The sequence below is a fragment of the Micropterus dolomieu genome, linkage group LG05, assembly GCF_021292245.1.
Source record: "Micropterus dolomieu isolate WLL.071019.BEF.003 ecotype Adirondacks linkage group LG05, ASM2129224v1, whole genome shotgun sequence".
NCBI classification, from domain to species: domain Eukaryota; kingdom Metazoa; phylum Chordata; class Actinopteri; order Centrarchiformes; family Centrarchidae; genus Micropterus; species Micropterus dolomieu.
This window is the reverse complement of record NC_060154.1, coordinates 11896101-11908226: the sequence shown is the minus strand read 5'-3', so window position 1 is coordinate 11908226 and position 12126 is coordinate 11896101. Positions and strand designations below refer to the sequence as shown.

General features: G+C 40.2%; 1 long non-coding RNA gene across 1 annotated transcript; it reads left to right on the top strand.

Annotated features, from left to right (window-relative positions):
- The first annotated feature begins 9985 nt into the window (after window positions 1-9985).
- Window positions 9986-11514, top strand: LOC123971776. Its single transcript, XR_006825283.1, has 3 exons — window positions 9986-10207; window positions 10772-10903; window positions 11113-11514. It is a non-coding gene; the product is annotated as an uncharacterized LOC123971776 (long non-coding RNA).
- Window positions 11515-12126: the final 612 nt, after the last annotated feature.

The window sequence follows — 12126 nt, the reverse complement described above, 5'->3', positions numbered from 1 at the left end:
TTGCTCTTCTATCAGCTTGAATCAGTCGGCCCATTCTCCTCTGACCTCTAGCATCAACAAGGCATTTTCGCCCACAGGACTGCCGCATACTGGATGTTTTTCCCTTTTCACACCATTCTTTGTAAACCCTAGAAATGGTTGTGCGTGAAAATCCCAGTAACTGAGCAGATTGTGAAATACTCAGACCGGCCCGTCTGGCACCAACAACCATGCCACGCTCAAAATTGCTTAAATCACCTTTCTTTCCCATTCTGACATTCAGTTTGGAGTTCAGGAGATTGTCTTGACCAGGACCACACCCCTAAATGCATTGAAGCAACTGCCATGTGATTGGTTGATTAGATAATTGCATTAATGAGAAATTGAACAGGTGTTCCTAATAATCCTTTAGGTGAGTGTAAGTGTCTGTGCAGAACTGCGTAGCACTGATCTGAACAGCTGATCTGCTGTCTTGGTACTGCAACACACCGGGACAAACTGACACTATTTTAATATACAAAGAAAGGGACAATGCCATGCATTACATTTGCCGAATTTACAAGAGGGGCCCAATAATAAAAATTTTGTAGTAGACAGCATTTCACAACGTTTAGTTTCCCCTAACTCAACAACTCACAACTCTGATTTTTTTAAGGGAGTCTGGGGCAGATGAGCCACCACCTCACTCATAGATAGAAGAACTATTTTTTTCTTTAGGAAGTATAAACTTGTCCGGTGTTGTCTAATCTTGTGCCCTCAGCAGCAACACATTGTCCAGCTTTAAACATTGCCATTAGTGATGCATTGTTTATGATTGTAAAGTTAGTGCACATTTGCAATGTTAAACAGGATTGTTGTGCGTCATAATTATTTGCCACTCTCAACGCCATTAACAATTAATTAACCATGGGAAACTGTATAGAAAATGGTACAGCTCATAATGTGAAGATAGCTTGCTAACTAGCTTACCGAGACGAGTCTTCAACATCCACAGAGCCACAAGGTTACGTGCCTCTTCTTCAGATGCTCCATTGTTGAGATACTGCAGTTCACAACCTTTTTGGCTGAGTGAAGAGTGAAATGCTCCCACACTCTGGAGGTTTTCAGTTGTGAAGGTGTTATAACAGCGCTGATGTTGGGTTGTTTTAGTAACTTTACTGTTCACATCAATTTACTCCGTTAAACTGACTGACGGTGTTGTTACTGCCCGATGACATCATGAACGATTCAATTATTAAAATTGTTGGCAACAAATTTAATAATCGATTTTTGTTGACTACGTCGATCAGTTGTTGCACTCCTACTCTGCACATTAGTGCCCACTTATCAGGGCAATGGCTACCATTGACGACTAAGGTTATGTCCTTTGGAGGCTTTATAATGATTCAGTTTGCATTCTATTATTACTTACATATTTCACAAGTTGGGTTTTTACGTTTTTAAGGCTGATTATGAGTTTTACATATAAAAAAGCTATTTAAACAAAAAATAATAGTACCATTCGATATAGTAGGGAGATATAATTTACATAAATGACAAAATATAAATCATGATGAAATGATTTTTAATTATAGTAATGATTTAATAGGGTTTAGACTTTGAGATTTAGTGTTTCCTATGTTATTATAATATTACAAGTGGTTGTGTAATAAACTCTCTTTATTTAACCTGAAAAGATGCAATGAAGAAATACAGGGGGTAAGTATTATTACCAACACTTTTGGTGCATTTTATTTGTATACACCTAAGCTGAACATACCCAATTATATTTAATGTTTGTGGAATAATTTTTTATTTGTGGGAACGGAGCAAAACTGTAGCTAGAAAGAGCCAGCAATGCATTCAAAGTCAGAAAGCTACATCAGTAAATCTTCTTCTAGAAGGAGGTCAAGAGGTAGAGGGGATCAATGCCATTGAATCAACCCAGAGCATGAGCCGAAGAGAGGGGTGAGACCGAGAGATAGAACAGGGAGGGTGGTGGCAGTGAAAGGTGGGTAGGTGGGTCACTATTAACCATCAGGACAAGAAGGCCGCTGGGGCCTTCGATTAGCCCCAGCAACGGTCAATAGTGATTCGATGGAGCTCTGAGGGAGTGACAGTGAGTGGAATTTGTAGGGCAAGAGTAAGAGATGTCAGTGGCTGTTTATGTGTCTGTGCGTGGTGGGTAAAGCTAAGAAAAAAGACATGGAAAATAAAAGGAGTCAAGGTGTCATGAAGGATATACACCACATTTCCATTAGCAAAAGTGGGTACTATAAATGAAGATATTTACTGGCATTAAAATGTTTTTGTATTTTCACATTTTCATGTGAAATGGCATTCACTTGGGTGTTGGAGTTTGCAAGTGTTTCAATATAAAAACAAATACAGCGGCAAATGCAATAAGGTCAAAGTCCACCACAGACGCAGAGATGGGCTATGTAACAAGAACACAGCAGAAAAGAGTCAGTAACAAGAACAAGGCAGAATAGAGTGTTTGTCATGCCCAGTTCCCGCAGCTAGGGCATCAGCTCACTTTATTTGTCCCTAGTCAGTTTCATTATTTGTTTCCACTTGTGTGAGTTACTTCGTGTGTCTCATTTCTGGTCTTTGTCTGCCCTCCTACCATATGTGATTGCCTGTCCCCGCCCTTGTGTGCTGCACCTGCGTCTCATTGTCTCCCTTGTCTTAGTGTATTTAAACCCACTCCTCCTTGTTGTCTGTGCCAGATTGTGTTGTTCTAGCGGTTTCCAGTGTTTTCCCTGTAAGTGTATTTGACCTTTGCTTTGGTTTTTGGATATAGATTCCTGCCTAGTGTCTTTTGTACCTTCGCTTGTGTTTTTTGACTAAGCAATAAACCTATTTTTGTGAGTTATCTGGAGTCGTGCCTTGTGAGTCCTTTTCCACTGAGTGTGTGACCCTTGATAGCGTTCAGTCTGTTTTTTCCTCTTTATTTTAAAGCTAATGTTATTAAAGTGAGTTGAGTTTTTTATGTGCTTGTGGTGTGCTTTCTTACTGTTTGGCACTTCAAACGTACTTGTACATTATCAGAGCCTGCAGCCCTCAAGCCACCAGGAGGAAAAGGAATAAGACCTCAAACTAACAGACAGTGTTGAACTTTGCCCTATTCCTCTATAAAATGGGTGGGTAAAATCTCTCTCCTACTGATGGCGACACACATGCAACACACTCGAGCTTTGTTGTAGAGATACAACAAAGCAGGTCCGCACTTACCAGTTTTAAGGTACCCTACCTCAATTTGTGTAGAAATGTGTCTGCCTCTGACGGTGGGAGAGATGCCCAGAACTCACTGGACAGCTTCTGCAACAGCCTACATGCTTCATTGGGTGCATGAAGTTTATGGATTTATCCAAACAAGTGGGCTGTAAATTTGCACGCCAAACAAAACTCAGGAGTGACATCAGAAAAGCAGCCTCTACTTTTCGGAAGCTCACAGCAAGAGTATAGTACAATGACAAACCTTAGTCCACATGAAGGCACAGTAGTACAGAGCCTGTGTCATCAGCACACTCCTGTATGCTAGCGAAGCTTACACTCCATACTCACATCAAGAACAGAAGCTAAACAGCTTCCATCTGCGCTGCCTGAGGCGCATCGTGGGCACAACCTGGAGGTACAGGATAATTCACACAGCCGTCCTGGAGAAAGCGCAATTCCCAGTATGTACTCGTTCCTGAGGCAGCTATGTCTCCTCTGGATGAACCATGTCCAGCTGATGGACAATGCACAAATCCTGTATGGCATTTTCTATGGGGCATTCTAGTCATTTGGCGTGAGGAAAACTGGCTTCCCACAGCAGCATCATAAGAATGCCTCAAGTCCCTCAACATCAGCCCTGTCACCTGAGAAGACACAGCACAGGACCATCTTCACTGGCAGCAGGCACTAAGCTGTGGGTTACTGACATACGAAACCACCTTGGTTCAACACCAAGAAGCAAAGAGAACAAAGAGGAAGCAACAACAAGACATCACAGCATCACCAACATCATCAGCGGTGGCCTACACAACATTTGTGGCCGAGTCTATTTCTCATTGATTGGACTTCAAAGCCACAGCTGACGCTGTACTAAACCCTCCAAGACGCAGGAAATATATGGTCTTCTGCAGTGATGCAGAGGAATGATTTCTGATCCAGCCACTGACCGATCCAGCCACTGACTGAAGTTATTATAAGATTATTAAGTTGTTAAATATTTTTATGACTGCAATCAAGACTGTCCACATCATAAAGCAGGAGTAATAATAATTTAAATATTGAACGAAAACTGTGAGGAAGTGAAAAAATAAGGTGGTTTGCGTTGAGTGAGAATTATTTAATAACTCAGTAATACAGAAAAAACTGCATCATATATTAGCAAAACAAAAATGTTCTTTTAGTTTTAGGAACATGTGAAAATTTGTATTGCTGCATCTTTCAAAGGTCGCTTAGCTGCCCAACACCAATTATTGTTACCTGTTGTCCAGTAGGTTCTCTTTGTTGACAGATTTTTTGAAGATGTGCTCAATGCTAGGTTTACATAGTTTATTTTGGTCAAAATAGTCTATATGTTTGGGGCTCTCGTCTTTGAAGGTTTCAGTGTTGTGGTGTGTTTCCAGCTTTATTAAATGAAAGGATCAAGATAGACTAGCCCTTTCCTGCACACTGTACACCCAAAGACACTTTGCAGTTCACTTTCCACTTTTCCTCCTTCCCTCTGTCCTTCACCAATCACAAACAATTCCACAGAAAACAGACTGCAGCCCATCTGTTGCCAGCAAAGCCAGAAAAGGAGAGAGGAAAAAGCTGTATAAGTAAATCCCAGTACAGTGTGTGTGTGTGTGTGTGTGTGTGTGTGTGTGTGTGTGTGTGTGTGTGTGTGTGTGTGTGTGTGTGTGTGTGTGTGTGTGTGTGTTACCCCAGAAAGTGAGAACGATTTGATGCAAGTGCGTCGTGACACAATGTGATATCTGCAGTGACCCAAATATTGGTTGCAGTGCAAACAGCAGGGAAGGGGGAACTGAGGCAATAGACAATAGACCGAGACAAAGACAGAGAAAGAGAGGGGGGTACAGGAGGAAGACAGAGGGTGATGTTGTGGGTACACTCTATGTTTACCTGCCAGCAGGAGTATTGTGGCTCAATCTCCTCTCCCGCCTCCTCTGTCCTCTTTCTGCTCCCTCAGGCCATATGAGCTGGCACCATGCTGCTGGATTTCCTCACTGAGAAGTCAAGGAAGGAGGGAGAAGAGGGGACACAGATGGGCTGAAAGGTCACATCAGCATTTACAGTAGAGTGCAATTTTTTGAACAAACTATTAAAAGGAATTGTTGCAATCAGTCGATGCAGTCAACCAGATGAAGTAAATCCACAGTTTGGTGAACGTCAATGAAATGATGGTCCAAGATGGAGATATCTATTATAGTTAATGCTAAACCTTCAGACAACTTCCCTGGTCAAACAAACATTACAGTGCAAAGGCCCTGTATGATGTAATTGTTAATTTTTTAAATTGCATTTGCAATAGTAATTTTTTTATTTGGTGAGCTAACATGCTAGCAAATGTTGCTAGCTTCTGGTACAGCAGTAAAATTATCACTGGTGAAGAAAGAGAAAAATATGACATACATAAAATTGTGGTTGCAATCTCTGCGTTTTATCAATTTTGAGTCATGTCAGGTTTAACATCATAATTTTGGTTTATACTTTGTAAAGTTGATTAAAAAATGGAGCTTTCACTGTTTTGTTGGAAGTGATGATGTTGAAAAAAGTAAGTGCCAGTGATTGACTTATTCACATGTTGGTGAGTGTATCAGCCAGTATCAGCAAATTATTAAGTAGTCTATTACATTCTGAATTTCTACAGTGAATAAAAGACACTAGGTGATATTGCTGATGTTCACATTTATTATTTACATTTATTTAACCAAGCGGACAACCATTTTAATTATTAAAGTGAAAATTTAAAAATGACAAACTATTAAAAATAATTGTAAGGTTAATGTAACATTACTTAGACTAGCTGTCAGAACTGACCTCCCTGGGGCAGAACTGTACTCCCTGTGGCTCTAAGCAAAATTCTGCTCAGGCTCTTGTACCTGAACTGTGAGCCATGTAAACCATTTGCCAATACCACACAGGCACACCTGACAGTTGTCTCACTACAATCCTCCCTTCTTTAAAACAGTTTGCTCCATCTGTCGGTCTAAGAATAAATAGACCTACAAATAGAATGAGGTATAAAACAAACAACTTTTTTATAGGCTAAGTGAAGATCAACTCACTGAGTCTGTGCTTGTTCTGGCTAATGATCCAGCATATTCTCTACTGACAAACCTAAGAATAGCGACTGTAAATTATAGATAACATACTTTTATTCATTTTATCAGCTGCATCGGGCTGCATCAAACTGGCTCCCCCAGATTTCCATTCCACACATTTTCAAATATAAAATACTATTTATATTGTGGCTTGACTTAATACTTGATGGTTATTAATTACTGAGTGATGTGCCATTTCAGTTTGTTGCCGCTATCCAGCTACATATGCATTACCATCACCAGTGTCTAAAGCATCCGTGTCTCCCTTTTAGGATCACAGATTGTCTTCTATTTGTAGGGCTCTTTTCTTATAGATCCATGAAATCAAAGCTACTGCAGTAATGTTAACTTTTTTCAGATTTAAATACTAATATTTAATGTTATATACATATATATATATATGTATATATATGTATGTATCTATGTATGTATACAGGGATATACAGGAGGAACAAATGGGAAAGAGGTGATGGATAGCACCATTTAAAAAAACTTTAAAAATAGATTGATGTACATGCAGCTTCATTTTACATAGTGGGAGTTTTAAGCCTGGTCTTATATGCACGTTGGTATACAGAAGGAGTTGGAGGAGCTGGAATGGTTTCCTAATGAAGCAGTCCAGTCAGCTTTCTGTCTCATCCTACTCAAGTACGATCAATGTCAATATAACACCCACATACTCTTATGGTGGCAATAATAAACCCAAACTGTGCATTAATTTTAATCCAATCATCAATCTTTCCATCTCTCATGCCTACCTATGTCTACCTACATATAGTAGATCTGTCCATTTTGCATGTGTGTGTGTATTTTACATGCCACTGAGCCTTAATGTGAGCAGTTCCAATGCAAATCAGCTAGTTTTAACGTGTTCATTTATTTGAGTCACCAGCATAAAGAGCACTTTATGTCTGAAATCATTCATTCCTCGTTTCAAGCTGTAAATACTAATTTCCAAAAAATCCTGAGTCAATTAATTATTGTAGTAATTGTGGACCTCTTCTTAAATGATGCTGATGAACAAGACTGACATGATAATGAATAAGAATAAGATTTAAACTCTGTCCCACCCACAGACATGGTACAGGAAAGCAAGTAGTTTGATGTTGCTGATAACATTAGGGTCTGAATGTCCTTATGTTTGCTTGCGTACATTTGACAAACAAAGAGTTATAGACCCAAAAGATCTTTATAGCAACAGTGGCAAATCAGAAATTGAGAAGAGAAGAGAGAATGTGGAAGAGACCAATGAACCATCAGTAAAGCCATAAGTCAGCTCAAGATGAGAAGTCACCTCAGGTTCACCTCAAGTTCAAGTTTAAAAACTCAACTGAAGTCAACACTGTAGTCATTTTTAAAGTTTTTCAGCACAGGTTTACTATACAGTATGGATTCACTGTGTGTCAAAGCTTTGTTAGAAATCCACCAGTTTCCAAAGTTCAAACAGCTTGTTTCTCTGCAATCTAAGTTCCTTTGAGGATAAAATACCATTGAACAATAAAAAAATCCGTGCAACATATGCCAGCCTACTGCCTTTTGTCAAGGCACAAAAAGTACATTAGAATACAATTCTTCAGTTGTGACCTGACGAAGTCTATGATTACATAATCTATACAAACCCTTCTATACTTGGGGCCTGTTTTTATGAAACAACACCAAGCAATTCCCCCCCACCTACCATGGAAAAAGACCTCACTTACAGACAGCAGGAGAAACCTATACATCAGCCCTGCCCTTGTCCAAATCTTCTCCCTAATACAACTCTGATATTAGTGCCACATTCATCTGCATACTGTGAGGGTCTATTATAAATACAAACACAGATACGTGAAACACTATCAAGTTCACACACACGGTGGGGTCATCACAGTCCCTTAGGACTAACAAGGAAACAATCTCTTTGTATAGGCAGATGTAATTTCCTTCTCCATTTCCTCTGCACAGACAGCAATTACTGATCCTCAGCCAGGCGGTGATAGAAGCTAATATTGCACCGATATGATAATCATTGCCTTATTGGACAGCACATTAGAAGAGGGTTTGAACGTCAAGACAGAAGGGACAGATGGGGGAAGTAGAAACAGGACATACACAGGGAACTGCACGCAGATGGGCACACACACACACACACACAAATACATGCATGCTTACACTGTTTTTCTCTTTTCCTCTCTTTCACAATCCTGTGTATACTTCAGCCAAAGTGTAACAATGAAAAGTGTAACAATTAGAGTAAACAGAGCTATAGGTCTCAGTCTCTCTTGCTTTCTGTATAAGTTACTTATGAAACTGAAAGGCAGCATAGATTTAGAAAGGTGGGCTGGGATGTGAAAGCATTGAGATGGAAGAGATAGAGGAGACAAAGAGGAAGATGGTGGAGAGATGAAATCAGGGGGAAAATCCAGAGGCGAGAAATCAGCAGATAAAGAGGAAAGATGAATAAGATGATTGTGTTTTACGGAGTTTATATGCTTGCGTCGTTGTGAGGGTGTGTGTGTGTGTGTGTGTGTGTGTGTATGTGTGAGTGCATGTACAGTACAGATGGTTTCCAGCACTTCAGAATGTTTGGGCATGTGCAGAGATACACTTTGCTACATTAGGTATACGCTTGTACGAAAGCAAGACAGTGTGAAATAAGGGAGTCTTAACAAGTCCAGTGTGTAAACAGCCACACTCGTATTGCAAGTGGATGGATTTCAGTCTCATTAGCACATCTGCAGGGAGCACTGATCAGCTGACTTAAGGAGGTAAAAGTCTTATTTAAGACTGCTTTCAACACTTGTGTTGCCAAGCAGTGTGACTTGCAGCCCCTGCTTCCTCTGCCAGGTTAAAAGAGAAGAGACGGCTGGCTTTATTTTATTTTTGATTTTTATTGTCCACTGTCAGTGACAAAGGTATTGCAACAATGACAGGTATCTGAAGTGTTAGGGTTTTTCAAAAACTGATGACATTTCATCATAGGAAAAATAGGTAAGTTGACTAATTAGAGTAGAATTTCAATTGGATTGTCTTATTTATCATTAAAGTGATAATAATTAAATTAAAGCTGCAAGCAGCGTTCAGTTTTGAAGTTCATACGTCCAACCTGCTAGGAGTAGTACATTACAGCATAAGACTTCCTGTTGGGTTCAGGGCATTGCTCCAAGAGGCTTTTTTGTATGTCTGGACATGATACATGTGCCACAGAAATTTCATACATGTAGGTGAAACGTGCCATGGGGGCTGCTTCGTTAAAGGTAATTTCCTGTTGCCAGCAGGTGGCACTAAAATTTCGTAAAGATCTGAGCATGTACAGTTGAGTTACAACAACTTCCTGTGTCATGGTGAAGTGTGGAACTTCGCCGCCAAACCACCACCACAGCGTTTACCGAAAACTCACAAGTTTTACAGCATGCCTCATGAATGTGTTAAGGGTTTTCTGGGACAGTTGATATGTCCAATGTGTTAGGAGAAGTACATTCCAGAGTAAATCGTGTCATTTCCGGTTGCCAGCAGGTGGCGCTATGACATTGAGTGAATATTGGCATATGAATGTGTTCAGGGCACGACTCTTAATATACATATCAAATTTGGTCCAGATGTCAGCATGTATACTGAAGGTATAACAACTGCCTGTTTCGTGGCGAATCATCGATTTTTGACAGCATGCCACGGGCAAACTGGTTGACTGGTTTCATGGCTGCAGTAAACACAGCCACTCGTTCCATTCGGACAGAATGCAATGATTGGCTGGGTGACTGTCACTCTCCCTCGCTGCCATGGCTACCAGCCCTGCTGCTACAGAAGCTGCCCACATGCGCGCACCCGGTCAGCTCTCAGACCTGAGGGGCGATGGGTGATATCTGCATGGCTTTTCAACGATAGTGACAACTGAGGAACACCAAGGGGCTGAAAAGTTACACCGTGGTGGCTTTATTTCTGCTGGACAGGTAATCTGGCTTTTATCATTTTTATGGTAATTTGTTACTTTCATCGCTAGCAAACGTAGCTACCTACGAATACAGCTAACGGTTGCTATGAGTGCAGACCGGTCAAGGAGCCAGAGTAGAGACGATGAATTCTATCTAGCTGTAGGTGAGCTGGAAAACAGCAGCGCAAGCTGTGTTTTCCGACGCCAACATTAGACATTAGACGCCAACATTAGACATAAGACAATGTAGGTGTAAACTGAGCCGGTTTAGTTATTCACCATCTAGATTTATTGTTATACTATTATCTTTACCTGGTATCTAATGTGATTATCTTGTGTCTGCAGGCGTTGTTTGACTGTATGTTACTCTTTACAAATGTGGTGATGTAGCTGTGTGTTTGTAGTTATGAGAAAGACGCTGGCTAAAGGTCCCCAAGTATCGTGTGTTTCTGGTACATAAGCTACCTATAATATAGTTTGACATTGTTCATAGCTAAACGTACTGTGTGAAAACCTGTTACTGTAATTGGTGCTGTTATGCCATTACTTATTTTACCAGAAGTAAAAAATCCTTCACCTGCAGGTCCCCTACAGATTTGGAGTCTTCCATAACCCTGTGCTTCTCAACAATATACGCTGATGGGACCGTGCTGGCTGGCCTGGATTACTACTGTATCCATAGTCCAGCCAGGAGAAAAGCTGATGACACAGTTCAGTATGTAGCATTTTTATTACTCCTGCACATTTTACTCAATACATTTATAAGTGATGAATCAAAGAATAGTAAACAGTATGAGGAATACAGATGGTGCTGATTTATTGTTAGTGATTGCATTTTATGTGGAAATGCTAACTACTCTATAAGAGAACAATGACAGGTGTTACAAACTTTTCACTAAGCTGATCCTCCTTTCTTATTATCAGGTACAGCAAGGTGTACAACAGAAAGCCAAGGAACTGGAGCTTGTACTTATTGAAGGTGGAGAAGGACTACAATTACATCGCAGACCTCCAGAGTGACATCCTGCTCCTCCGACAGTTGTCTACTACTGAGGAGATGCCTAGAAGCAGAACCAGGAGAGCTGATGATCCCTGTTAACATGGGGTTCAGTCAGGTGTCCCTGCCCCAACTGTATTACTAGATACAGCAAAATATAAAACAAAAAGTAATATGGTTGGTTTTGAAATGTGGTAATCATATCAGAGAGGTGACTGTGATATATTAAATCATCTCCACAGCAGCGATATGATATGATGCTACATGCACAGTCTGAAGTGTCTTCATAATCAGTCGATACATCTGGACACACCTTGTCTCTTCCTGTATATACTTATTTTTATTGATGTTTAAAAAATATCTATTTGTGATATAGGTTGTAGTTTTAGTAGTATATAATAACAATAAACAAGTGATATACCACATTTGGATGTCATTATTTCAGTCATAAGACAGAAATGTAGTTGCTTGATTGTTTATGTTGCAAGTGTAAAGATAAGGCATTTATCATTTTCAATGTTTTATTTAAAAAAGAATGAAAATATTATCCAGAACAGTGAAAATCTATTTTGTATTTTTCTCTACCCTCCTGGGCATAAAACAATGTACAGGTATCCATCATTATTTGTGTAGCAGTTGGTGACATTACATCTTACACCCTGCTAGGATTAAACCTCTGTGTTGTCCCAGTGGATCAGGATAACAGATGCATATCTTCCAGAAACAGCAACGCAGTATCACAACTCTGTGGCCAAGTGCTCCATATTGCCACACAACTGTGTCTGTATGCTGCCTGACTGAACTGTCTGTTACTCTGTCCTGGGTCTGGAAGGTCACACAGTCTGGATGTTGTCCACAGTCCTCAGATTCTGGCCTGTAAAGGGATATATAGTTATTAGAACTCCTAATTGGAAAGATCGGTGTAATTGGAAAGAACATTC